This window comes from Triticum urartu, chromosome 3A (genome assembly GCF_056163025.1).
Source record: "Triticum urartu cultivar PI428250 chromosome 3A, HENAU_Tu73, whole genome shotgun sequence".
NCBI lineage: Eukaryota > Viridiplantae > Streptophyta > Magnoliopsida > Poales > Poaceae > Triticum > Triticum urartu.
In genome coordinates, this window is record NC_141875.1 from 602,569,153 (window position 1) to 602,595,463 (window position 26,311).

A 26,311-nucleotide genomic window follows, 5' to 3' on the forward strand; every position below is an offset into this window, starting at 1 on the left:
TTCGAAGTCGAAGTCGAGCACATCATTTAAATTATCGACAGTGGCTACGAAGTGGGTGGTGGGTGGGCTTTGAAATTCTTCATCATCCGCATCCCAACCTTGTTGACCATAGTCCGGCCAGGGCTCTCCTGATAAAGAGAGAGACTTTAGTGAATTCAAAATATCGCCGAAGGGCGAGTGCTGAAAGATGTCCGCGGCGGTGAACTCCATGATCGGCGCCCAATCAGGTTCGATCGGTAGGGGCGCGGAGGGCTCGGAGTCTGGAGAGAAGTCTGGCTCCTTGGAGTCACGGGCTTCGCAGAGAATAGGGCTGGTGTTCAGCTCGATCGCCGTAGAGATTGCAGCCCCCGAGGCGGTGTCCAACCACCCATCCTCGATTGGCGCAGTTGGCTCCGAATTAAGGGTCGGAGCTGATGCGGGTGCGGCCTCTAGGGCACTGTTCGGCGGCAGAGCTAGATCATGCCCATGGTGACAGTGCGGCGCGCTCGGCTGCGGATCGAATCCGTCGAAGATCAAGTCTCCGTGGAGGTCCGCTGTGTAGTTTAAACTTCCAAATTTGACCTGACGGCCAGGGGCGTAGCTTTCGATCTGCTCCAGATGGTCAAGCGAATTAACCCGCAGTGCAAAGCCGCCAAATATGAAGATCTGTCCGAGGAGAAAAGTCTCACCCTGGATCGCATCGTCGTTGATGATCGGAGGAGCCATCGGGCCTAAAAGTGACGACACAGAGGAACTCTCAATGAAAGCACCAATGTCGGTGTCAAAACCGGCGGATCTCGGGTAGGGGGTCCCGAACTGTGCGTCTAGGCGGATGGTAACAGGAGGCAGGGGACACAATGTTTTACCCAGGTTCGGGCCCTCTTGATGGAGGTAAAACCCTACATCCTGCTTGATTAATATTGATGATATGGGTAGTGCAAGAGTAGATCTACCACGAGATCAAGGAGGCTAAACCCTAGAAGCTAGCCTATGGTATGATTGTTGTTCGTCCTACGGACTAAAACCCTCCGGTTTATATAGACACCGGAGAGGGCTAGGGTTACACAGAGTCAGTTACAATGGTAGGAGATCTACATATCCGTATCGCCAAGCTTGCCTTGCAAACCAAGGAAAGTCCCTTCCGGACATGGGACGAAGTCTTCAATCTTGTATCTTCATAGTCCAGGAGTCCGGCTGAGGGTATAGTCTGGCTATCCGGACACCCCCTAATCCAGGACTCCCTCAAGAGGTATGCCTACGAAATAGAGGAGATAAACCTCCAACCGAGAAGATCCGTCATAACCTCCAACATCGAAAACATCATAGAAGATGCATGCGTGAACTCCGTTTTTGATGAACTCGAGCTTGTCATGAAGATGACTATAAGCTCTAAAACTCACAAAGAGAAGAACCAAACAAGAACCAAGAAAGATGATGCAGGGATGCAATGGTTTGAGCTCTCTATGAATGATACGATCAAGATACTCATCAAGAGCCCCCCCTGATAGTACGGCAATCGATCCTATAACCTGGTCTCCCAACTACCACCATGAGACTGGTAAAATAGAAAACCTATCAAGGGCAAACCTTTGCCTTGCGCATGATCCACTTGAGCTAGATGATGGCGATCTTGTCCTCCTCAAGATGGACCACCTTTCTCGATTGCATTGGGTTGATGAAGACCAGTTGATTGCTCCCCCATAAGCCACTATGGGTGAGCCACTCTTCCGCACATCCTCACAAGTCCATTGTCATCACAATGGACATCAAGCTTCAAGCACTTGATCTCTTCGTGATGCCCCACTTGAACTTGCACAAGGCAATCTTGATGATGATCACCACTTGGTGTCATCCTCTCCATGGGTTGTATGATATCTTCCTCTTTATGCTATCTCATGGGCACATACCTAACCCCACATAGAACTCTCATATAGACCATGGGTTAGTACACAAAGCTTAATGGACAACGCTTACCATACCATGGGATCACTTGATCCCTCTCGGTATATCTTCTACGCTTTGTGAGTTGATCAACTTGATTCACTATTGACTTAGTCTTGATCAACCTTGAATCTTTCCAACTCTCTTCATTTGGATGATGTCTTGAAGGTAAACATGAATGATCACACAATCTTCTTCTTCAAGACATGCTTGCAATAAGCTCAACACTCACATGAGCAATCTTTGCATAATTCCTTATAAGCTCAACACTCACATGAGCAATCTTTGCATAATTCGTTAATAGCACCTTGGTTAACTCATAAACTCCTTTAAACCAACACATGGACTTCAAGAAATGCCTATGGACAAATCCTTCAAATATAACTCAATGCAACCATTAGTCCATAGAGAATGTCATTAATTACTAAAACCACACATGGGGGCACCGCATGTCCTTGCAATCTCCCCCATTTTGGTAATTGATGACAATCACTTTCAAGAGAGTTCATATAAGGAATTATGCATCACCATGCAATGCAAAATCCAATAGGGCATGCGTATGAGATGCAAATGCTAAGGAGCAAAACCAAAGCAAGAGGAGATAACTCTCTAAACTTCTCCACAAAACTCTCTAAAACTTCTCCCCCATTGGCATCGATTGCCAAAATGAGCGAAAAGCTTAGACAACCAATATAAAAGTGTTCCTCCAAAAATTGTGTATTTTTCAACAAGAGAGTGGCATGCCATACACATATCCAAAGTTAAATACTTGGAGGAACACAAACTATATTGAGGCACAAATATTGCTAAAGAATGATATGCCACAAAGACATAACAAACAAAGACACAAGAAATCAAGCAATCAAAAGATACCAATTGAATCAAGCAATCAAAGGATCTCAATTGAACCAACTAGACCAAAGATCCTATGATCCACATGAATGAAGGATATTATGATATGCGCAAAGGAGTGTTCTAAAGAAACTAGAGAATCTCCCCATGATTTGTGCACAAATAAGAAGTTGTATTTGAATACGAAGTGCACAAAATAGGATCATAGCCCCCCCCCCCCCAGAATCAATAGGAACTTACAACAAGTGCAAGTGAGCATATAGGAAACAAGGTCTACCACTTGCAACAAACACATGGTTGAGCAACATTTAAAAGAGGCAACTTAAGAAAAGGCTCAACCAAAACCGATGTGTGTGAGCCAAGGCAATGCACTTGAGAAGACTAATGTGCAGATGAGCATTAAGCATCAATATAGTCTTGAAATAATGAGATACACGGTGCAAGGCCTATCATTCCCACACACAACTAGCAAATGGGTTCACAAGCTCACTAATAAGCATATAAGGAACCTATGCTTGTGACAACCCATGGTGAAGATAGAAGATGAAAGCCTCATCAAGACGAGGGATACCAAAAAAGATGGCAAAAGCCTCGTTAAGACAAGCATGAGGAAAACAATCTTCAGCACAAAAGAGTGCAACAAGATGCTCAGATAGAAGATCCGCACTCAAGACAAATTCTTTCACTGAGCCACCTAGGAAACACAAAGGAAAGAAAGATGGTCGTGAAAGAATAAGGATATCTACTCAGATGTAACCTCTCTCAAGTGTATAAGATTCTAGGTAGATGAATGATATCAATCCACAAAGAAGGATGCACACAAGAAATGGTTAATCAAGGAAAGAACAAGATATCCACAAGGAAGTCATAAATATACCAATAAGATTGTTGCTTGAAAAGCATAGCACAAGGCTAGATATGGTCTTATTGTACATAAATGAAGTCCAACCACACATCCGTCAAAGACATCACAACTAGCAACAAGAGATCATCGTTGGGATGCTTTGAGAAAGGAACCAAGTATCACAAGATGGAATGAATATCATGCTAAGATGCAACCTACACAAGGTTGAACGCAAGAAAAGAATGCATGACGAGATACTTGTTACCGAGATATCATTGGAAGGATGTAATAGATACCAATTTAAAGGTAGATAGTAGTTCATTGATCATCCTAGCTTGATTCCAATAAGCACATGGTGACACCACCTTCCTTATGAGTGAGCCGAGCATCCAATGCATCTCTAATTGTTCCTAGAACAACAACACAACCAAAATGGTACCCAAACTCATTGGGACCAAATAATTAGAGAACCGACAATACATAGGACAAGCTCCACATAAATATGCGCATAAAGATATGAAAAAGAATTTCATGCACATCTCATCCAATTTGAGACTTGGTGGAGTTTCCCCTATATATTGGGTCAAAGAAAGAAGGCATGCCAAAGAGACTCCATGAGGTTAATATGCATGCTCAAGACTTTCAAGAACTGACATCAATTGACAAGAAAAATCAAGTGAAGAAAGGATGCCAAATGAATACATCATCACTTGGAGGATATCAACTGAAAGATACATCAAGGAATGAGATATCCAGTGATACACACTAAAAAAAGATATCAAACTCCCAAAAGAGAGGATGGTTCCAAACAAACCAAGCTCTCTACAAAGTTTCATGATGGCACAAAGTACCAAAATAAACGGTTTGCATTCCACCAACACACACTTGATAAGGATCACAAGGTGAGCGTTCTAAGAAAAATAGGATAGCTCCCCCAAGCATTGTGCATTATAGAAAATTTGCATTTGAATACAAAATGCACAAGATGGGATCACCACTTTCACTATAATTATACAAATGCTAGATAAGCTCAAGGAAATAACAGGATCCACAAGTGGTATGGAATACAATGGGAGATGACACAATCCTAGGCAAGAGATAAGGGACATATAAGCAAACGCCAATGTAAAGATGATCAATAATCTCTACTGCACATAAGTGAGTACCAATTGTCAATACAGGAGGTATTTGGAAATAATTCCCATTGCCAGATAGCAAGGATAACCAACATCATCTTCACACCAAACAAAAAGCAAATTGCAACTTTTAGAGCTAACATGCCACCTAGGAACAAGATAATTTACAATGTCATCTCTAGGTGACAATATCTCAAATGTAGACATTTTCTAGGCTAGTAATATACACATAGCATATTACTCCCCCATAATGTGATACCAACTAAGGATAAACAAGAGGCAAATAAAAGGATCCCACAAGAGATAAATCATGGACTATTTAGAATTTGAATTTCTCATGAGAAGACATACCACATAGCGACTAGATAATCTTGAAATATCAATACTATATGGTATTACTCATGTACACACATTTATAGGACTGTGAGGTGCACAAAGCACATCACTCCCCCATAGTGGGATATTCCATTAATCTCTCACAAGAGCCAACTAAGAAATAAACAAGATGCAAAAGGCTCAACGCAAGACACACACATACATGATGTGCAAACCAACACACACATACTTGATTGCTCAAGATAATCAAGTTGGAATCACAACATATACAAACACATGCAAGGAACGAAACCAAACATGCAATGGGACAAGTAACTATCAAAGTAGACACTTTAAGCACGAGTTACCGCAAGGAGGAACATTGGATATAAGATAGAAACTTGATAATCTGAATGACTTGGCTTGAGACAATAAGAATGATGAAATCCCCTTAATTCTTCATAAGTAGCCAAGTCTCCAATGACCTCCAACATCACCTATTGATCAAGTTTGAGCTTGTTGGTCCCCAACCAAGTTGGGTCCTAAGAGGTTAGTCACAATAGGCTTGGCTACCCAAATGGTTCTTTGCTTCAAACAACTTTGAGTACCAACAAACTTGGCAACCACATTGCCAACCTTATCCTTCCCAAGAGAATAGACATCATTAATAATAATTGGGTTGGATAAGTTACCACTAGTGCATTGCTACCTCTTGAGCTTGCGTTGGATTTCCCCGAAGAGGAAAGGATGATGCAGCAGAGTAGCGTAAGTATTTCCCTCAGTATTTGAGAACCAAGGTATCAATCCAGTAGGAGGCCGCGCTCAAGTCCCTCGTACCTGCACAAAACAATAGCTACCCGCAACCAACGCGGTTAGGAGTTGTCAATCCCTTCACGGTAACTTACGAGAGTGAGATCTGATAGATATAATATTTTTGGTATTTTTGGTATAGAGATGCAAAGTGAAAAGTAAAAGGCAAAGTAAAAAAGCAAAGCAAGATTAAAGTGATGGAGATTGATATGATGATAATAGACCCGGGGGCCATAGGTTTCACTAGTGGCTTCTCTCAAGATCATAAGTATTCTACGGTGGGTGAACAAATTACTGTTGAGCAATTGACAGAATTGAGCATAGTTATGAGAATATCTAGTCATGATCATGTATATAGGCATCACGTCCATGACAAGTAGACCGAAACGATTCTGCATCTACTACTATTAGTCCACTCATCGACCGCTATCCAGCATGCATCTAGAGTATTAAGTTATAAACAGAGTAACGCTTTAAGCAAGATGACATGATGTAGAGAGATAAATTCATGCAATATGAAATAAACCCCATCTTGTTATCCTCGATGGCAATGATGCAATACGTGCCTTGCTGCCCCTTCTGTCACTGGGAAAGTACACTGCAAGATCGAACCCAAAGCTAAGCACTTCTCCCATGGCAAGAAAAACCAATCTAGTAGGCCAAACCAAACTGATAATTCGAATAGACTTGCAAAGATAACCAATCATACATAAAAGAATTCAGAGAAGATTCAAATATTATTCATAGATAGACTTGATCATAAACCCACAATTCATCGGTCTCAATAAACACACCGCAAAAAAGAAGAAGATTACATTGAATAGATCTCCACAAGAGAGGGGGAGAACTTTGTATTGAGATCCAAAAAGAGAGAAGAAGCCATCCAACTAATAACTATGGACCCGAAGGTCTGAGGTAAACTACTCACACTTCATCGGAGAGGCTATGGTGATGTAGAAGCCCTCCGTGATGACGGCCCTCTCCGGCGGAACTCCGGAACAGGCCCCAAGATGGGATCTCGTGGATACAGAAAGTTGCAGTGGTGGAATTAGGTTTTTGGGTCCGTATCTGTTCGTTTGGGGGTACGTAGGTATATATAGGAGGAATAAGTACGTCGGTGGAGCTTCGGTGGGCCCATGAGGGTGGGGGCGCGCCTGGGGTTATAGGGCGCGCCCCCTACCTCGTGCCCACCTCGAAGCTTCCTTGGCGTAGGGTCCAAGTCTCCTGGGTCATATTCGGGAAGAAAATCACGTTCCAGAAAGGTTTATTCCGTTTGGCCTCCGTTTGATATTCCGTTTCTTCGAAACACTAAAATAGGCAAAAAAACAACAATTCTGGGCTGGGCCTCCAGTTAATAGGTTAGTCCCAAAAATAATATAAAAGTGGAAAATAAAGCCCAATATAGTCCAAAACAGTAGATAATATAGCATGGAGCAATCAAAAATTATAGATACGTTGGAGACGTATCATGCATGAAGAAGCGAGGTGACCTTTCTCACGACATAGGTAGCAACGTCTACTCTTCACTTTCTTCTCACTTGATTTCTCAACTTGAGAAGCATTAGCTTGAGTCTTCTTGGGAAGAGGCCTTTCTTCAACTTGAGGTTGAGCATGAGAATGCACTTGTAGCCGCTTCCCTTGTTGCTTGTCACTAATGGCCTTCTTCTTCAATGGGCAAGATCTAACATGATGCCCTTCAATTTTGCACTTGAAGCAAATAATCTTGGCCGAACTCTTGAGTTGTTTTTGGCCCTTCTTGTTGTTGCTCTTGGACTTATTCTTCTTATTGGAGTTGAATCCAAGTCCACCTTTGTCATTGGGGGATTTTTGTACACTCAAGATATTGTTGAGTGTAGCATTCCCTTCATGACACTTTTCCAAATCTTTCTTCAAAGAAGTGACTTGGGCCTTGAGCTCTTTGATTTCCTCAACATGGTTAGTCTCAACACAAGCACTAGAGGAAGTATAAGCTTCATCTTTAGAGCAACAAGGCAACGAAAGCAATTCATCACAAGATGTACCAATGTTATGCATGGATGATTCGCGAGGACTAGCACAAGGCAATATAGCATTTTGAATAAAAGTAGTACTAGTATCCACATGACGCTCACTAGATGTTACCTTAGCAAGCATGTCCTAATGAGCTAACTTTAGCACATTATGGGATACTAGAAGATCATCATGAGAGCTTGTGAGCTTTACATGATTTTCTTCCAACATCCCATAATTGCTAGATAGCAACTCAAGTTGAGCCCTTAGCTCAACATTCTCCTTCAACATGGATGCTTCACAAGAGATAGAGCTAGTAGCACAAGCATCATCATTAGCAACAAGAGGAGAAGACAACTTGGCAAGCTCTTTTGAATATGAAGCTTTAAGTTGAGCATGAGACTCGGTGAGTTTGATGAGCTCACTCTTAATGACCCTTGAGCCATTTTCGAGGTGCTCAAAGTCCTCAAGGAGTTTAGCATGTGCAACTTCAAGCTCCTCATTTTTAGTTTCAAAATCATTGGCCACCTCAAGAGCTCTATCACGAGATTCCCTCACTCTAGATAATTCTACACCAAAAGTCTCCTCAAGAGATTCCTTGGTGGTTTGTTCAATTTCAAGAGCTCGAGAGAGGTCCGCAATCTCATTAGAGTAATCACGCTCAAGATCTTCCATTTTCTCAATGGTGACCTCATGCTCCTCGAGATGAGATTCCAACTCCTCAATATATTTCTTGCCCTCAATGGCAATGGACATAATTTCCATGAAGTTGGAACGAGCTATTTTATTTTTATAAAGAGCTTTAAAAACCATTCCCCCCTTAATTTTTAAGGAGGAAACATTATCATTCTCTTCATCATAATCAACATCATCATCATTCTTACCATCATCAGTATCATCACAAGATATATTGGGATTCAAAGTGGGAGATACCTTTGAAGCCTTAGCCATAAGGCAAAAAGCAATCGATGATGATGTAGGATCCCTTGAAGCACCGTTCAAGACCACATCTTGTTCCATGGAGTGTTGGGTTTCCTCTACATTGTTAGCATAATAACTCGAGGAAATAGATACATTTTTAGCATGGCAACAAGGCATAGCAAGCATATCATCATGAGATTTAGTCAAGCAATTTCTACATGATATGCAAGGACTATCAACACAAGCACGTGAGACATTTGGAGTGCTCGAAGTGCTAAAGTCCAAAGATGGAGCATTGCAACAAGATAGTGAAGATGAGTCATCAACGATAAGCAAACTATCATCATTGCAATGACCAACACTACTCACCATAGCATTACCTTGTGGCAATCTACATGTAGGCGAAGTAGAAGAAGTTGAGAAGGCAACACGACGGAGGTGGAGGGAGGACAATCATCCCCACAAATCTTGGACACACAATATTTATCTTGAAGCTTTGTCCACAACTCATAAGCATCCCGGAACGACATGAGTTGAAATATAACTACATTGCTCAAAGCATCGAAAAACACATTAGAAGCTTGAGCATTGAGATAAGAGTTTTTCTCATCCTCTAAAGATAATCTTTGGGGATCCTTTGGAGGAGAAAAACCTATGTCTACAATTCGCTCTAAGTTTGGGTCCATGACCCTAAAGAGATTTAGCATGCAAATTACCCAAACATCAAAATTTGTGCCATCGAAACTAAGAGTGTCAGAGAATACTAATTCCCTAGTCGACATCTTTACTCTCTAGGAGGTTAAGCCTAATAAAGAGAGACGAGGCTCTGATACCAATTGAAAGATCGTGGATGTCGCCTAGAGGGGTGATACGTCCATTTTGTATCATGCTTTTATATCAATATTTATTGCATTATGGGCTGTTATTACACATTATGTCACAATACTTATGCCTATTCTCTCTTATTTTACAAGGTTTACATAAAGAGGGAGAATGCCGGCAGCTGGAATTCTGGGCTGGAAAAGGAGCAAATATTAGATACATATTCTGCACAGCTCCAAAAGTCCTGAAACTTCACGGGAGTTATTTCCAGAATATATAAAAAATACTGAGTGCAAGAAGTACTAGAGGGGGCCACCCACCAGCCATGAGGGTGGGGGGGGGGGGCCCTACCCCCTGGGCGCGCCCCCTGCCTAGTGGGCCCCCTAGTGGCCCTCCGATGCCCATCTTCTGCTATATGGAGTCTTTCGTCGAGGAAAAAATCATAAGAAAGCTTACGGGACAAAAATCCACCGCCACGAGGCGGAACCAATCTAGGGCTCCGGCGGAGCTGTTCTGCCGGGGAAACTTCCCTCCGGGAGGGGGAAATCATCACCATCATCATCACCAACGATCCTCTCATCGGGAGGGGGTCAATATCCATCAACATCTTCACCAGCACAATCTCATCTCAAACTCTAGTTCATCTCTTGTATTCAATCTTTGTATCCAAACCTCAGATTGGTACCTGTGGGTTGCTAGTAGTGTTGATTACTCCTTGTAGTTGATGCTAGTTGGTTTACTTGGTGGAAGATCATATGTTCAGATCCATTATGCATATTAATACCCCTCTGATTATGAACATGAATATGCTTTGTGATTAGTTATGTTAGTTCCTGAGGACATGGGAGAAGTCTTGCTATTAGTAGTCATGTGAATTTGGTATTCGTTCGATATTTCAATGAGATGTATGTTGTCATCCCTCTAGTGGTGTCATGTGAACGTCGACTACATGACACTTCACCATTGTTTGGGCCTAGGGGGAGGCATTGGGAAGTAATAAGTATATGATGGGTTGCTAGAGTGACAGAAGCTTAAACCCTAGTTTATGCGTTGCTTCGTAAGGGGCTGATTTGGATCCATATGTTTCATGCTATGGTTAGGTTTACCTTCATACTTCTTTTGTAGTTGCAGATGCTTGCAATGGGGGTTAATCATAAGTGGGCTGCCTGTCCAAGTATGGACATCACCCAAGCACCGGTCCACCCACATATCAAATTATCAAAGTACCGAACGTGAATCATATGAACATGATGAAAACTAGCTTGACGTTAATTCCCATGTGCCCTCGGGAGCGCTTTCCTTCATATAAGAGTTTGTCCAGGCTTGTCCTTTGCTACAAAAAGGATTGGGCCATCTTGCTGCACCTTATTTACTTTTATTACTTGTTGCTCGTTACAATTTATCTTATCACAAAACTATCTGTTACCGATAATTTCAGTGCTTGCAGAGAATACCTTGCTGAAAACCGCTTATCATTTCCTTCTGCTCCTCGTTGGGTTCGACACTCTTACTTATCGAAAGGACTACGATAGATCCCCTACACTTGCGGGTCATCAAGTGGGGGTGGGTGGTGAATAGGCGTTTTAAATTATTTACGGTTGAGGCTTGAACAAATGCGGAATAAACCTAGCGGTTAATTTGTCAAGCACAAAACCTACAACAACTAGGCTCACCTATGTGCACCAACAACTTATGCTAAGAAAGATAACTACTAAGTGATAGGAAGATATATGACAGGAAACAATATGGCTATCACAAAGTAAAGTGCATAAGTAAAGGGCTTGGGTAAGAGATAACCGAGGCACGCGTAGACGATGATGTATCCCCAAGTTCACACCCTTGCGGATGCTAATCTCCGTTCAGAGTGGTGTGGAGGCACAATGCTCCCCAAGAAGCCACTAGGGCCACCGTAATCTCCTCACGTCCTCGCACAATGCAAGATCCCGTGATTCCACTAAGGGACCCTTGAGGGCGGTCACCGAACCCATACAAATGGCAACCCTTGGGGGCGGTCACCAAACCCGTACACTTTGGCAACCCTTGGGGGCGGTCACCGGAACCCATCAAATTGCTCGGGGCGATCTCCACAACCTAATTGGAGACCCCGACGCTTGCCTGGAGCTTTACACCACAATGATTGAGCTCTGAACATCAAAAACCATCTAGGGTGCCCAAACACCCAAGAGGAACAAGCTCAAGGGTACCAAGCACCCAAGAGTAATAAGCTTCTCAACTTGTAACTTCCATGTATCACGTGGAGAACTGAAACTGATGCACCAAATGCAATGGCAAGGGCACACGGAGTGCCCAAGTCCTTCTCTCCAAAATCCCACCAAAGCAACTAATGCTAGGGAGGAAAATGAGAGGAAGAACAAGAAGGAGAACACCAAGAACTCCAAGATCTACATCCAAGGGGTTCCCCTCACATAGAGGAGAAAGTGATTGGTGGAAATGTGGATCTAGATCTCCTCTCTCTCTTTTCCCTCAAAAACTAGCAAGAATCCATGGAGGTATTGAGAGTTAGCAAGCTCGAAGAAGATCAACAATGGGGGAAGAACACGAGCTCAAGAGATAAGGTTCATTGGGGAAGAAGACCCCCTTCTATAGGTGGGGAAAAATCCAACCGTTATGCAGCCCGCATCTGGGCGGTACTACCATTGATGGAGCGGTAGTACCGCTGCCACAGCGGTACTACCGCTGTGGCAAGCAGGCATGGGTCAACCAGGGCTGAGAAAGCAGAAGTATGCGCATAAGAACGGTACTACTGCCCTGCGGGCGGTACTACCGCTAGTGAGCAGTACTGCCGCTCCCTACAGCCGCTGGAAAAACAGAGGAGGGCAACGAGCTGTGCGGCAGTTGGAGTGAATGTAGGAGCGGTACTACCGCGCCCTACTGCCGTCCCTACTACCGCTCCCCTGCATGGTCTTTTACGAAAACCGACACGAAAAAGTCGAGACCACAGCAGGGGCGGTACTACCGCCCTGGCCGCGGTACTACCGCGAGAGGCTTTGAAGAACACCACAGAGAAAAAAGAGGATGCAATAAAGCCTAAACTGCCACAACTTCTGTAGAATCGCTCCGAATTGAGCAAACTAAAGCTTGTTGGATAGAAGACGACGAGAATCATCCAACAATGACTGGTTATAGTACAAAGTGGCAGGGGAGGTATGCCTAAGAAATAGAGGAGAGAAACCTCCAACCGAGAAGATCCGTCATAACCTCCAACATCGAAAACATCATAGAAGATGCATGCGTGAACTCCGTTTTTGATGAACTCGAGCTTGTCATGAAGATGACTATAAGCTCTAAAACTCACAAAGAGAAGAACCAAACAAGAACCAAGAAATATGATGTAGGGATGCAATGGTTTGAGCTCTCTATGAATGATACGATCAAGATACTCATCGAGAGCCCCCCTTGATAGTACGACAATCGATACTATAACCCGGTCTCCCAACTACCACCATGAGACCGGTAAAATATAAAACCTATCAAGGGCAAACCTTTGCCTTGCTCATGATCCACTTGAGCTAGATGATGGCGATCTTGTCCTCCTCAAGATGGACCACCTTTCTCGATTACATTGGGTCGATGAATACCAGTTGATTGCTCCCCCATAAGCCACTATGGGTGAGCCACTCTTCCGCACATCCTCACAAGTCCATTGTCATCACAATGGACATCAAGCTTCAAGCACTTGATCTCTTCGTGATGCTCCACTTGAACTTGCACATGGCAATCTTGATGACGATCACCACTTGGTGTCATCCTCTCCATGGGTTGTATGATATCTTCCTCTTTATGCTATCTCATGGGCACATACCTAACCCCACACAGAACTCACACATAGACCATGGGTTAGTACACAAAGCTTAATGGACAACGCTTACCATACCATGGGATCACTTGATCCCTCTCGGTATATCTTCTACGCTTTGTGAGTTGACCAACTTGATTCACTATTAACTTAGTCTTGATCAACCTTGAATCTTTCCAACTCTCTTCATTTGGATGATGTCTTGAAGGTAAACATGAATGACACACAATCTTCTTCTTCAAGACATGCTTGCAATAAGCTCAACACTCACATGAGCAATCTTTGCATAATTCCTTATAAGCTCAACACTCACGTGAGCAATCTTTGCATAATTCCTTAATAGCACCTTGGTCAACTCATAGACTCCTTAAAACCAACACATGGACTTTAAGAAATGCCTATGGACAAATCCTTCAAATATAACTCAATGCAACCATTAGTCCATAGAGAATGTCATCAATTACTAAAACCACACATGGGGCACTTCATGTCCTTTCACTGCCCATTACGGGATTCTCATCAATATGGTTTGGGTAACCCAATTGCGCCTTTACGCACGATCTCGTTGGGAACAGGCAAGGCTTACGACTTGAGAGGGGGACGTTTGGTATTTTCACCGCCTATAAGAGGATAAAGATCCCTCCTTTTTCCCCATGCCTTCCTCTAGCTCCTGTTTTCCTACCTCCAAGCTCCAGCACTCACAACTCCGACCTTTTCCACCGCTTCCACCCTCCTCAACAATGGACGGGTCTGGTTCCAAGGGCAAGTGGGAGGCCTTCTCTGTCACTGAATAAGACTTCAAGGACCTCTGGATGTGGGCTATCTGTCCGCGGATATCGCACATAGGATCCCTGACAAGGATTAGGTTATCCCCACTCTGGAGCCTGGCGAGAGGGTCGTGTTCATCCCCCATTTCCTTTGGGGGCTAGGGTTTCCCCTCCACCCCTTCTTCCGGGGCCTTATGTTCCACTACGGGTTAGATTTCCATGATCTAGCCCCTAATTCCTTCCTCCACATATCGACGTTCATCGTCGTGTGTTAGGCTCTTCTCCGCATCCCCCCACACCTCAGCCTGTGGCTCAAGGTCTTCAATCTGAAAGCCGAAGGTGGTCGACAGACAACATGTGGACTGCGGCGGGGCTATGGTAAGCAAGCTCCCCAACGTCGTCTAGCCCAAAGGGGCATTTGTAGAGACAGTCAAAGTGTGGCAGGAGGAGTGGTTCTACATCACTGAACCCCGCGACGCCAACCAGGCGGCCACGTCCGACTTTAGATCCGTACCTCCCACGAGACTCACATCATGGACCGCCAAGGGCCTTGATTGGGGTCCCAACCGGAGGTGAAGATGCCACAGAAATGCATCTCCAACGTGTTGGGTGCAAACACCGATCTCACGAACGTGATTCAGGTGATGCTCTTCCGCCGCATCCTTCCCTGCCAACTCCGAGCCTCCCCCATGTGGGAGTTCAGTCCGGAGGAGCCACAGACCTTGAAGCCCTTCTTCGGCACTACGCACGAAGATATATGGAAGCAACACTTCAAGGCCCAGAAAAGTTGGCCGATGAAGACCGAAGACATCGGGCTCGACATCGAGAACCCGGCCTCAACATTAAGCATACTTTTTCCGAAGACCTATTCGGTCAATAATTCAGATATAATATATTGCATGCCTTCCGTATAGGGTTGGACGACAAAGGCAGAGCGGATCAACTGTCCGGCACCGCTGCCTGAGAACCCAGCCACACCCCAGCTAACGGAGATGTTGGTCTTGGCGCCCTATCAGGCGCCGGAGAAGAAGGTCAAGAAGAAGATAGGCAAGGAAGCCAAGGGCGACCCCCGCCACAAAGGTCCTTCGGACACAGTGTCCGGAGAGACCGAAGCCCTCTCTTCCCACGAGGGAGACGAGGAAGAAGAGGAGGAAGATGTGGAAAGCGACTCCCCTTGTAAGGGGAGGAAGAATAAGAGGGCGGCCTCCGAGGACCCGAAGGGGGAGGCACCCAAGAGAGGGAAGGTGACCCTCCCGGACAATTCGGACTCGGAGTCCGAACTAGTCCCTAAGAGACCTCCCAGTGAAGCCCGTGACCGAATCGTAAGTATTCAGAAACTTACTGTTTATCTTCGGTCTTCCTGCTTCCATTATATAAGTCATTTTGTTATTTTCTTCTCAAAACCTTAGATTGGTACCTGTGGGTTGCTAGTAGTGTTGATTACTCCTGTAGTTGATGCTAGTTGGTTTATTTGATTGAAGATCATATGTTCAGATCCTTAATGATAATTATTACTCCTCTGATTATGAACATGAATATGCTTTGTGAGTAGTTATGTTTGTTCCAGAGGACATGTGAGAAGTCTTGTTACTAGTAATCATGTTAATTTGGTATTCGTTCGATATTTTGATGAGATGTATGTTGTCTTTCCTCTAATGGTGTTATGTGAATGTCGACTACATGACACTTCACCATGATTTGGGTCTATGGGGAAGGCATTGGGAAGTAATAAGTAGATGATGGGTTGCTAGAGTGACAGAAGCTTAAGCCCTAGTTTATACGTTGCTTCGTAAGGGGCTGATTTGGATCCATATGTTTCATGCTATGGATAGATTTATCTTAATTCTTCTTTCATAGTTGTGCATGCTTGCGACAGGGGTTAATCATAAGTGGGAGGCTTGTCCAAGTAAGGGCAACATCCAAGCACCCGTCCACCCTGATGTCTACTACGCAACTTTATTCTTGTAGACATGTGTTGGGCCTCCAAGCGCAAAGTTTTGTAGGACAGTAGCAATTTTCCCTCAAGTGGATGACCTAAGATTTCTCAATCCGTGGATATTCAAGAATTCATACTAATAATATTGCAATCATGCTCATCATTCAAATATTCTGTGCCAAACATTTTATTGACTTCTTCTTCTAACAATTGAGCACAATTTTCCGAACCATCATTTTCAAGAAAGATATTATAAAGATGATCAATAATATGATGTAACCTCAATTCCATTTTTATGTAGTTTTCTTTTATAGACCAAACTAGTGATAAACAAGAAACTAAAAGATTGAATTGCAAAATCAAAAGATATACCTTCAAGCACTCACCTCCCCGGCAACGGCGATAGAAAAAAGCTTGATGTGTACTACGCAACTTTATTCTTGTAGACACGTGTTGGGCCTCCAAGCGCAGAGTTTTGTAGCACAGTAGCAATATTCCCTCAAGTGGATGACCTAAGGTTTCTCAATCCATGGGAGGTGTAGGATGAAGATGGTCTATCTCAAACGACCCTGCAACCAAATACAAGAAATGTCTTGTGTCCCCAACACACCCAATACAATGGAAAATTGTATATGTGCACTAGTTCGGCGAAGGGATGATGATAAAAGTGTAATGTGGATGGTAGAAATATATTTTTATAATCTGAATAAATAAAAACAGCAAGGCAACAAATAGAAAACGGGCACAAAAATGGTATTGCAATGCTTGAAAATGAGGCCTAGGGTCCGTACTTTCACTAGTGCAATCTCTCAACAATACTAATATAATTGGATCATATAACCACCCCTCAAAGTGCGATGAAGAATCACTCCAAAGTTCCTATCTAGCGAAGAACATAAGAAGAAATTATTTGTAGGGTACGAAACCACCTCGAAGCTATTCTTTTCTATCGATCTATCCAAGAGTACATACTAAAATAACACCAAATAATTTCAGATTTATAATACTCAATCCAACATAAAAGAACCTCAAAGAGTGCCCCAATATTTCTACCAGAGAAACGAAGAACAGAATGTGCATCAACCCCTATGCGTAGATTACCCCAATGTCACCTCGAGAATCCGCGACTTGAGTGCCAAAACATATATCAAGTGAATCAATATGATACCCCATTGTCACCACGAGTATTAATATGCAAGACATATATCAAGTGCTCTCAAATCCATAAAAGTATTCAATCCAATAACAATGAAATCTCAAAGGGGAAAACTCAATTCATCACAACAAGATAGAGAGGGGAAAACACCATATGATCCGACTATCTTAACAAAGCCCACGATACATCAAGATTGTGACATCTCAAGAACACAAGAGAGAGAGAGAGATTAAACACATAGATACTGGTACAAACCCTCAGCCCTGAGGGTGGACTACTCCCTCCTCATCGTGGTGGCCGTCGGGATGATGAAGATGGCCACCGGAGATGATTCCCCCCTCCGACAGGGTGCCAGAACAGGGTCTAGATTGGTTTTCGGTGCTACTGAGCCTTGCAGCGGCAGAACTTCTAATCTAGGTTAACTTCTGATGGTTTCTCTATTTATAGGATTTTTTGGCGTTGGTTTCACGCTAAGATGCGCTTCGAGGTGAGCACAACCCACAGAGGCAAGCCAGGCCCACCAGGCGCGCCCTGGTGGGTTGTGCCCTCCTCGTGGCTCTTCTGGCCCTCCCACGAAACTTCGGGGGTCTCTTTTGTTCCAAAAAAAATCGTCAAAAAGTTTCAGCTCATTTGGAGAACTTTCATTTATGCACAAGAAACAACACCACGGTAGTTCTACTGAAAACAGCGTCAGTCCGGGTTAGTTCCATGCAAATCATACCAAAACCATATAAAATTGTTGTAAACATGGCGTGAATACTTCATAAATTATAGATACTTTGGAGACGTATCAGCATCCCCAAGCTTAATTCCTACTCGTCCTCGAGTAGGTAAATGATAGAAGAAATAATTTATGAAGTCTGAATGCTAGCAAAGTGCATAAGCTTGATCAATGATAATTTCAATCACTTTTCCTAGCATCATAACAGCAACTCTTTCTCATAAAACTTATCATGATAAAGTAGCAATTTAAAACGGAATTTTTGTTGTGGAATGCTACCTATCATATTCATCATATACTCTTTTATTTTGTAGCATGGACATTTGGACTTGAATGATTCAAAGTAATAGTCTATAATTTAACGTGAGGACAACAATACTCAAGCATATCACCAAGAAACCATGTATTTCAAAATATCAACACTAAAATAAGTTATCCCTAGCCCATTATGCTCAATCATTGATCCATTCATGAAACACACTCGCATATTAACTACACCCAATGCTCAAGTACGATCATAGTGCCCCCTAGTTGGTCCTTTATAAGAGAAGATGGAGACTCAAATTATTATTTTTTGCATAAAGTAAAAAAAGATCCTTCAAGGAGGGAGGTAGGGATTTGTAGAGGTGCCAAAGCTCAAAGCAAAAATTGAGAGATAAAAACATTTCGAGAGGCATACTTTTCCCACCAACGAAAATGACTTAGAGCTCCCAACACTTTCCATGCTAGATATATCATAGGCGGTTCCCAAACAGAAAATAAAGTTTATTTCTTTTTCCACCATACTTTCACTTTCCATGGCTAACCGTATCCATGGGTGCCCTCCATACCAACACTTTCCAAGGAATTTATTATTTGACAACATAATTTAATTCATTTTTCATTTCGGGACTGGGCATCCCTAATACCTTTGCCTTACTCTCGTGCAATGACAAGTGAATAAACACTCATCATGTGAATAACACATCTAGCATGGAAAATATTGGCCACCCCTCACCGCCTCGCGAGCGGTACGAGCACACAAAAGAGAAATTTATTTTGAAAATTAGAGATGGCACATACAAATTTTCTTAGAACGGCAAAAGAATGCCGCATATAGGTAGGTATAGTGGACTCATGTGGCAAAACTGCTTTAAGGGATTTTGGATGCACAAGTAGTGATCATACTTCGTGCAAAATGAAGGCTAGCAAAAGATTGATAAGCGACCAACCAAGAAACGAATAATCTCATAAGCGAGCATTGAGCATAATTAACACCGAATAATGCACCACAAGTAGGATGTAATTTCATTGCACAAATATTGACTTTCATGCTTGCATAGGGAATCACAAACCTTACCACCAATATTCTTACTAAAGCACAAGTACTCATCAACATAACTCACATATCACATCATCATATCTCAAAACTATTATGAGGAATCAAGCTTATTTTTCCCAAAGATATTCATGAAAGTTTTTATTATATCCTTCTTGGATATCTATCACTTTGGAACTAATTTTCATGTATTGCTTCTGATAAGCTCAAACAAATATAAGTGAAGATCATGAGCATAATATTTCTTTCTCTCAAATTAATTTAAGTGAAGCAAGAGAGAATTTCTTCAAAAATGCTAAAGCACACCGTGCTCAAAAAGATATAAGTGAAGCACTATAGCAAATGAAAGGCTACTCCAAAAAGATATAAGTGAAGATCAAGCGAGTAGTTAGGTAAATAGGTAGCTATTTGATGACTCTCTCTTATTCAAAAACTTTCATATCTAAGTATTTTATTAAAACAGCGAGCAAAAACAAAATAAAATGACATTCTAAGAATAGCACACATCATGTGAAGAAGCAAAAACTTAGGCTCAACCAATACCAACCGATAATTGTTGATGAAGAAAGGTGGGATGCCTACCAGGGCATCCCCAAGCTTAGATGCTTGAGACTTCTTGAAATATTATATTGGGATGCCTTGGGCATCCTTTGTGTCTCCTTAATTCCTTTTATACCATGGTTTCCCTAAATCTTAAACAACTTCATCCACACAAAACTCAACAAGAACTCATGAGATAATTTAGTACAAACCAATGCAAAAACCTTATCATTCTCTACTGTAGCAAATCACTAAAATTATTATTCAACATTGCATACTAAATGCTTCTGCACAATTAATACTCCTATCCTCAAATAGAATTATTAAACAAGCAAACATATGCAAACAATGCAAACATAACAACAATCTACCAAAACAGTACAGTCTATAAAGAATGCAAGATTATCAATACTTCCCTAACTCCAAAAGTTATGAAACTTTGCCACACTGTAGAAAACTTATCAGAGCTCATTTTGCAAAAAGTTTCAACATATTATCACATTCTGACATTTATTAGAGCTCATTTTGTAAAATTCCCTGTAATTCATGTCGAGGGGTTGCTGAACGCAAGCTGAGGGTGGATCCTCCCGAATAGCCATCATCTGGATTCGGTCCAGCGCCTCGTTTAATAAGGCAAGTATCACCAGACCGGTATGCGGTGGCTGCCGAGGGCCGGTCTCCGATGTGGCGGGGCAAGGAATGATGTGGGTCTGGGCTGGATCCTGGTCTTCAAGGGCCGAGTTGACCTCGGGCCTGGGGTCGGACAGTCATACGAGAGCGAGGACAAGACCTGGTCTTCGGACGCTGTTTCCGTATTGGGGCTCGAAGGCAAGTTGATGAGGGGGAGTTCGGCCAGGGATGATTCCTGGCTTCTCAACGTCGACCCGTCGATGGGGCTCAAGGCCGGAGGCTTTTCATGAGGAGAGGGTTCGGTTGAGACTGACTCTTGGCGTCTGAACACCGCTCCCATGCTGAGGCCTGAAGCTGGGTCTTCGGGGAGCATCACGGGCGTGGTCGAAGGGGATTCCTGGTGTCGGTGTACAAAAAGAGGGGTACACTTTTTGTACCCCTATAACTGTGCACGGGCAGTCTGAGCCACGGGCACCACCACACTGAGCAAGGCAAGGGAGGTGAGCCAAGGTAAGGCTAAAGCTCAGGAGAAGTAGAACGACGCCAAGACCAAGACCACAAAGAGCAAAGGGGACGAAGCGGACCCCCCGGCAAGATCCTTGCCGGGAGGCGGTTTTAGCAAACCCGGCAAGATCCTTGCCATGGCAGCTCGCACCACACCTACGGAGTGAGTCACCCTTGAGTCCACTGCCCCCATGGGGCAAGGATTCGAGAGACATCCCCGTGGTGGCATGTAGATCTTTGTGAAGACATCCAAGACCAGGTACACCCTTTAGAAGATGATGATCCTTGGCGAGATCCCAGCCAAGGAGGACCACAAGGCCCCCAGCAAGAGCCTTGCCGGGGATGACAGCAGGCGCCACGGCAAGACCCTTGCCGAGGCCCCGGCAAGGCCCTTGCCAAGAACACCCGTAGGGCCACCATCAGGCCCACACCAGTCAAACCTCCACCGCCGTTCACATGCAGCCGCCGACCCAACCAGCTGGGCAGGCACCTGCGTGGCGGCATGCGGATCTTCGTGGAGACCCACCACTGTGCCACCTCAGCTGCCTGCCTGCCTACATGGCACCGCGGGCGCCGCTGGCCAGGGCGCGTGTCGACGAGAGGGAGCGGAGACGGACGAGACATGTCTCTCCCCCGTCCCCGATAAAGCAAGGACACCTAAGCAGGACGCATTAAATGCGCCTTGTCATGTAATGCGAGGGATAACCTCGCATCACTGTTCCCTTTCCACCTCCTGTGTGCCTCTGTGGCCACCCCTTTTCCTATAAAAGGAGGCCCGAGGCGACCAGGAGGGGGATTCGGCTTTTTGGAGCTCCTCAAGCCCCATAGCTAGCTCAAGAACACAGATATACAATCCACCAAAGCAGGAGTAGGGTTTTACGCATCCTCACGGCCCGAACCTGGATAAACGAACCGTGTGCTATCTGTTTGATCCGCTCTTCTCACGACCCCGTGCCCCGCAACCGTAGTAGGGATTCTTGTGATCCCATAGGTGTCGTTCGCACCGACATCTTTGGCGCGCCAGGTAGGGGAGCGCAGTTGTGAGAATCGGCTCTAGCAGTTAGCCCGACACTCCTTCATCTTCGTGACCCTTGAAGAAGAAAGGAGGCTAGAAGATCGACACTCGAGCGATCGCAAACAGAAGCTAAGTTACACTGAACCCTTATTTATGCTATCCTTCTTATTTGAGGTTATTCCCCCGGAGATATTTGCTTTGTATGAGAAACCTGCACGCCAGGGGGCTCTACCACGATCAGCAACTCCCTTGTCCTGTTTCGTGTCGGGTCAACAGCTCAAGCGGTTGCGTCGAGAATGGCAGAGTAGCCTTCCGCGATCAACAACGCCCCTGATTCTGACTCGAGTCAAGCTCGACAGTTCGAGCGGCCACGTTCAGAACGGAAAGGTGGCTCGTCCGGCAGCACGCGTACCCGGCTGGCCATGGGGATCCGTCCCCAAAACGCTGCTCGGGGCTTCCGCGCCGGCGAGCCTACCCAATCGGCGTAGGGCGCGCATACAAAGAGGAATTGAACAGGGAAATAACATGCATGAAAATTAAGAGTACTTCAAAGTTATATTACATCACATCATAGCTGTGGTTCTAATTAAAGATGAAATTTGTCTTGGTCGGGAACCTGCAGCGGCGAAGAAGAACGGGATGCCTAATCCCGGCGCTGGCCTTCCACCCTCTTGATTTCGTCGATGCAGTCGGTGATGGGCTTGATGCGCTCCTTGAGCACCGTGAGGTCAGCACCATCTGACAAGCTCTTCATCGCGGCAGCGAAGTCAAGATCGGGATTCCAGTACGCCATCTTGGTGAGGACCTTGGTCACGACCCTCCGGCAAAGTCGTCGGGCCTCCTCGGCCAGCGTGGCCGTCCTGTTGGAGTGAAGATAAGCCAAGGCTCCGAGGACGCCCTCGAAGAACAGGGTCAACTTGGTGTTGACGGTCCCACTGCGCTCAGGGGCATACCTCACGTTTGGCATCCCCATGGTGGCCAACTGTGAGGTGACCCTGCCGGCAACCTCCTCCAGACGGCTGATTCTCGCCCGCTACATAATCCTGGTGGGAGGCGGCCTCGTTCGCCCGCAGCTGCTTCTCCTCCTCCAAGCTCCTGGTCAAGGTCTCGTCCCGAGCCCTGCTCTCCGACAGCATCTTCTCGAGATCCTCCAGCTTCAGCTTGAGGTCTCTGACGGAGTTTGCGCTTCGGACAGCTCCCCAGCCCTGCTGATGACCGCTCCTTGCGCCTCCACCAAGGCGCTGTTGAGCGTGCTCTTCTCGTTGGATAGCTTGAGGGCCTGCTCCTTCAGCTCGTCCTGCGCCACCTCCAACTCCCTTACCTTGCCGGCATGGGCCAGAGCCTGGGCATCGAGTGCCTCCTTGTGCCTCTGCTCTAGCTCGCGAGTCCGCCGCGCGACAAGGGCCTCGAGCTCCTCATCCTTGCCACGGAGCGCTGCGGCAAGCTTCGCCTCACGTGTGGTGAGCTCATCTTCCTGGGAATCCAGTGCGGCTTGATGCTGGTTCCGGACGGCCTCGGCCGCGGCAACCAAGTTTGCCGCCTGTTCCCGGGCCTTCTCGATGTCAGCCATCTTTATGGTGAGCTTGACATTGTGCTTGGGCAATTCCTCCTGAAGGGCCCTCTGCTCCTCGCGAGTCTGGTGGAACCAGGTCTGCATCTCAGCAACGCGCGCCTTGAAATCCACCTCCGCCTGGTCCACCGTTGCCATCCTGGACTTAACCTTGTCCAGACGGACACGGTAGAGCGCCTCGAGTTTTCGGAAGTTGGCCCCCATAGCGCGGAAAAGCTGCTCTTTCGGAGAACCGTCACCGCCAACGCCCGGCTCACTGACAACCTCAAGCCCGGTGGCGGCAAGCACCTCGCCGTCAAAGACTTCCCCTTCGGCGGGCGCCCGGGAACTTGACGCCCCTGGGAGGTGGACGAAAAGATCGTCGCCCACCTTCAGATACTTGCCGGGGCCCGAGGTTGAGGAGGAGGGAGGCTGATCATCAACCGCCTCTTCCTCGGCGGTGGCCTTGCCGCCTTCCCCGGCAGGCCCACCGTTGGCGCCCTCGGCAGAAGCCTCCCCGGTCGCCTTGGCGGCCCCCGCCGCGGTGTCTTGGGCAGCATCCTGGGCGGCCTCATCAGCGGCAACCTCGGCAGCGTCCTTGGCGGCCTCCTCAGCAATGTTCCCAGCAACGGTATCCACGTCCTCCATACCTATTGAAGGAGGGTCTGGGTAGTAATGGGAGCATGGAAGCCAAGAAAAGAATAAGGGAAAAATAGAGACGAAGGACAGGCGACTCACCAGTGCCAGGCTGTGAAGCAGAAGTCCCCTGTCCGCCAGCATTTGGCACCGTGGCAGAGCCACCAGCGCCCAAGTTCCCCTCTTCCTCCATGGGTGTGGGCTCCGTGCCTGATGCCCTTGCCGGGGACGCCCCCCACGGCGGCGTAGTCGATGGGGGTGGTGTGTTAGGAGTAGCCCTCTGTGTCTCCTCCTGCTGCCGCTCCCCTCCTGCAAACCCGGGAAGGTCAGCATCATAGCATCGAGTGCCTACCACGTGTCGAGTAAGAAGAGGGTGGCGAACTTATGTTGGGGGCTGCGCCGGGGGCTGCTGTCCGGGCTACTCAGCACCACCAGTGGTGTCTTTGAAGCCCCAGCCAGGGGCTGGCTGCTCGCCGAGGTCCTCGCCCTCTTCACCCTCTGGGCCAACGTCTCTGCCTCCCTACGGAAGCAAAAATGGATCAAGACAAGCGACCCAATTCGAGGAAATGGAAATGACAGTAAGGAACGGAGAACTTACTCGTCATCCGTCTCCTCCTCTTCCACCAGTTTCCTTTTCCTCTCCGGGCTGAGAGGCCCGAGATCAAAATGGAGCTCCACATCATCATCCGAGTCGACACCTGCCGGAGGAGGCGAAGGAGGTGGCGGGGTTTGTGCATGCCCGGATGAGGAAGGGGCTATTGTCTTCTTCTTCTCAGCGGCCTTCGTCAGCCTCTTGGCTGCCGTGGCCCTCTTGTGGTGCCCAGACCCCTCCAGGGTCAATTGAGGCCACGCAGCCCTGCCGGGACGGACCGGCTCACCGGAGCCAGCCCGCCGCGGGACTCGCCCTCTTCTCCTGGTTGGCGTCGAGCCCGCCGCCACATCCTCCTCCTCCCCCGATGACTCGTCGGCCGCGTCTTCGATGAGCGGAGATCCAATGTCGGCGCTGCTGACCTTCCCGGAGGCCGTCGCCCACCGGGTGAGCTCCTCTTCCTCCGCCGCCGTTGCGACCTTGTCCTCCATGCCCCCGGCGCTGCCGGCCTCCATGGCAAGCTGTGCCTCCCTCGCCCTAGTGGTGATGTAGTCCAGCTCTGCCTGGGTGGTGTCCATGATAAGCCACCGCTCGGCGTCGGCATTGCCGTACACCTCGATCAGGGTGTCAAAGAATTGCTGCACATCCTCGTCCTTCGGCTCCTCCCAGCTCGGGACAGAGCCATGTGCATTAAAGTCCGGCATCATGGCGATGATCTCGGACCGACGCGAATTGTTGCACAACGGGACCACCCCCGCTGGCAGCTTGAAAAATGGCCCCTTGAGGGCCTTTCCAACCTTTGCGGCAGCCCTCGCGGCCTTGCCGGTCCGCTCGACCTCGCCATCGCGACCCACATCAAGCTAGAAGAGCTGCTGGCAGAAGTGGGCATGTGCCATCACCGTGAAGTTGTGGTCGAGGCCAGGGCGGAGCCGCATAATGTCGGTCGGGTTCGTAAAGAGCCAAGCTGGCCTCCCCTTGTTGTGCAACGGGGCGATCCGGAGACAAATAAAGTCCGCCCCGATCATCTCAAGGGTGAGTCCGGCCTGGGTGAGCCAGAGAATCCTAGTGGTGGCGACGGTGAGCCTCCCATCGGCGGCGTCGACATCGCTCCAATCGCTACCACGGACCGGCGGCACTCGGCGGACCTTGCAGAATTCCAGCGGGTTTTCATCTTCAATCCAGCACCACCGGCCACGCCATTCCTCCCACCTCTCCTTCACGGCACCGTCCGGGTACGCCCCCTTGGATCTTGGGATCCAGGTGACGCAACCAGAGACGGCTCTTCCCGGCTGGATTCGAGGGAAGAAGTAATGGCGGAAGAGCGCCGTGTTGGGCTGCACCCCGGCAAAGCCTTCGCAAAGATGCACGAAGAAAGCCATGCACGCCACCGCATTCGGAGTAAAATGCAAGAGGCGAAAGCCGAAGGTGCGCATAACATCGCCGAAGAAATCGGAGAAAGGAGGGCATAACCCGCAAGAAAGATAATCAACGAAGAAAGGGTGCCGATTTGGGGCAGGATCAACG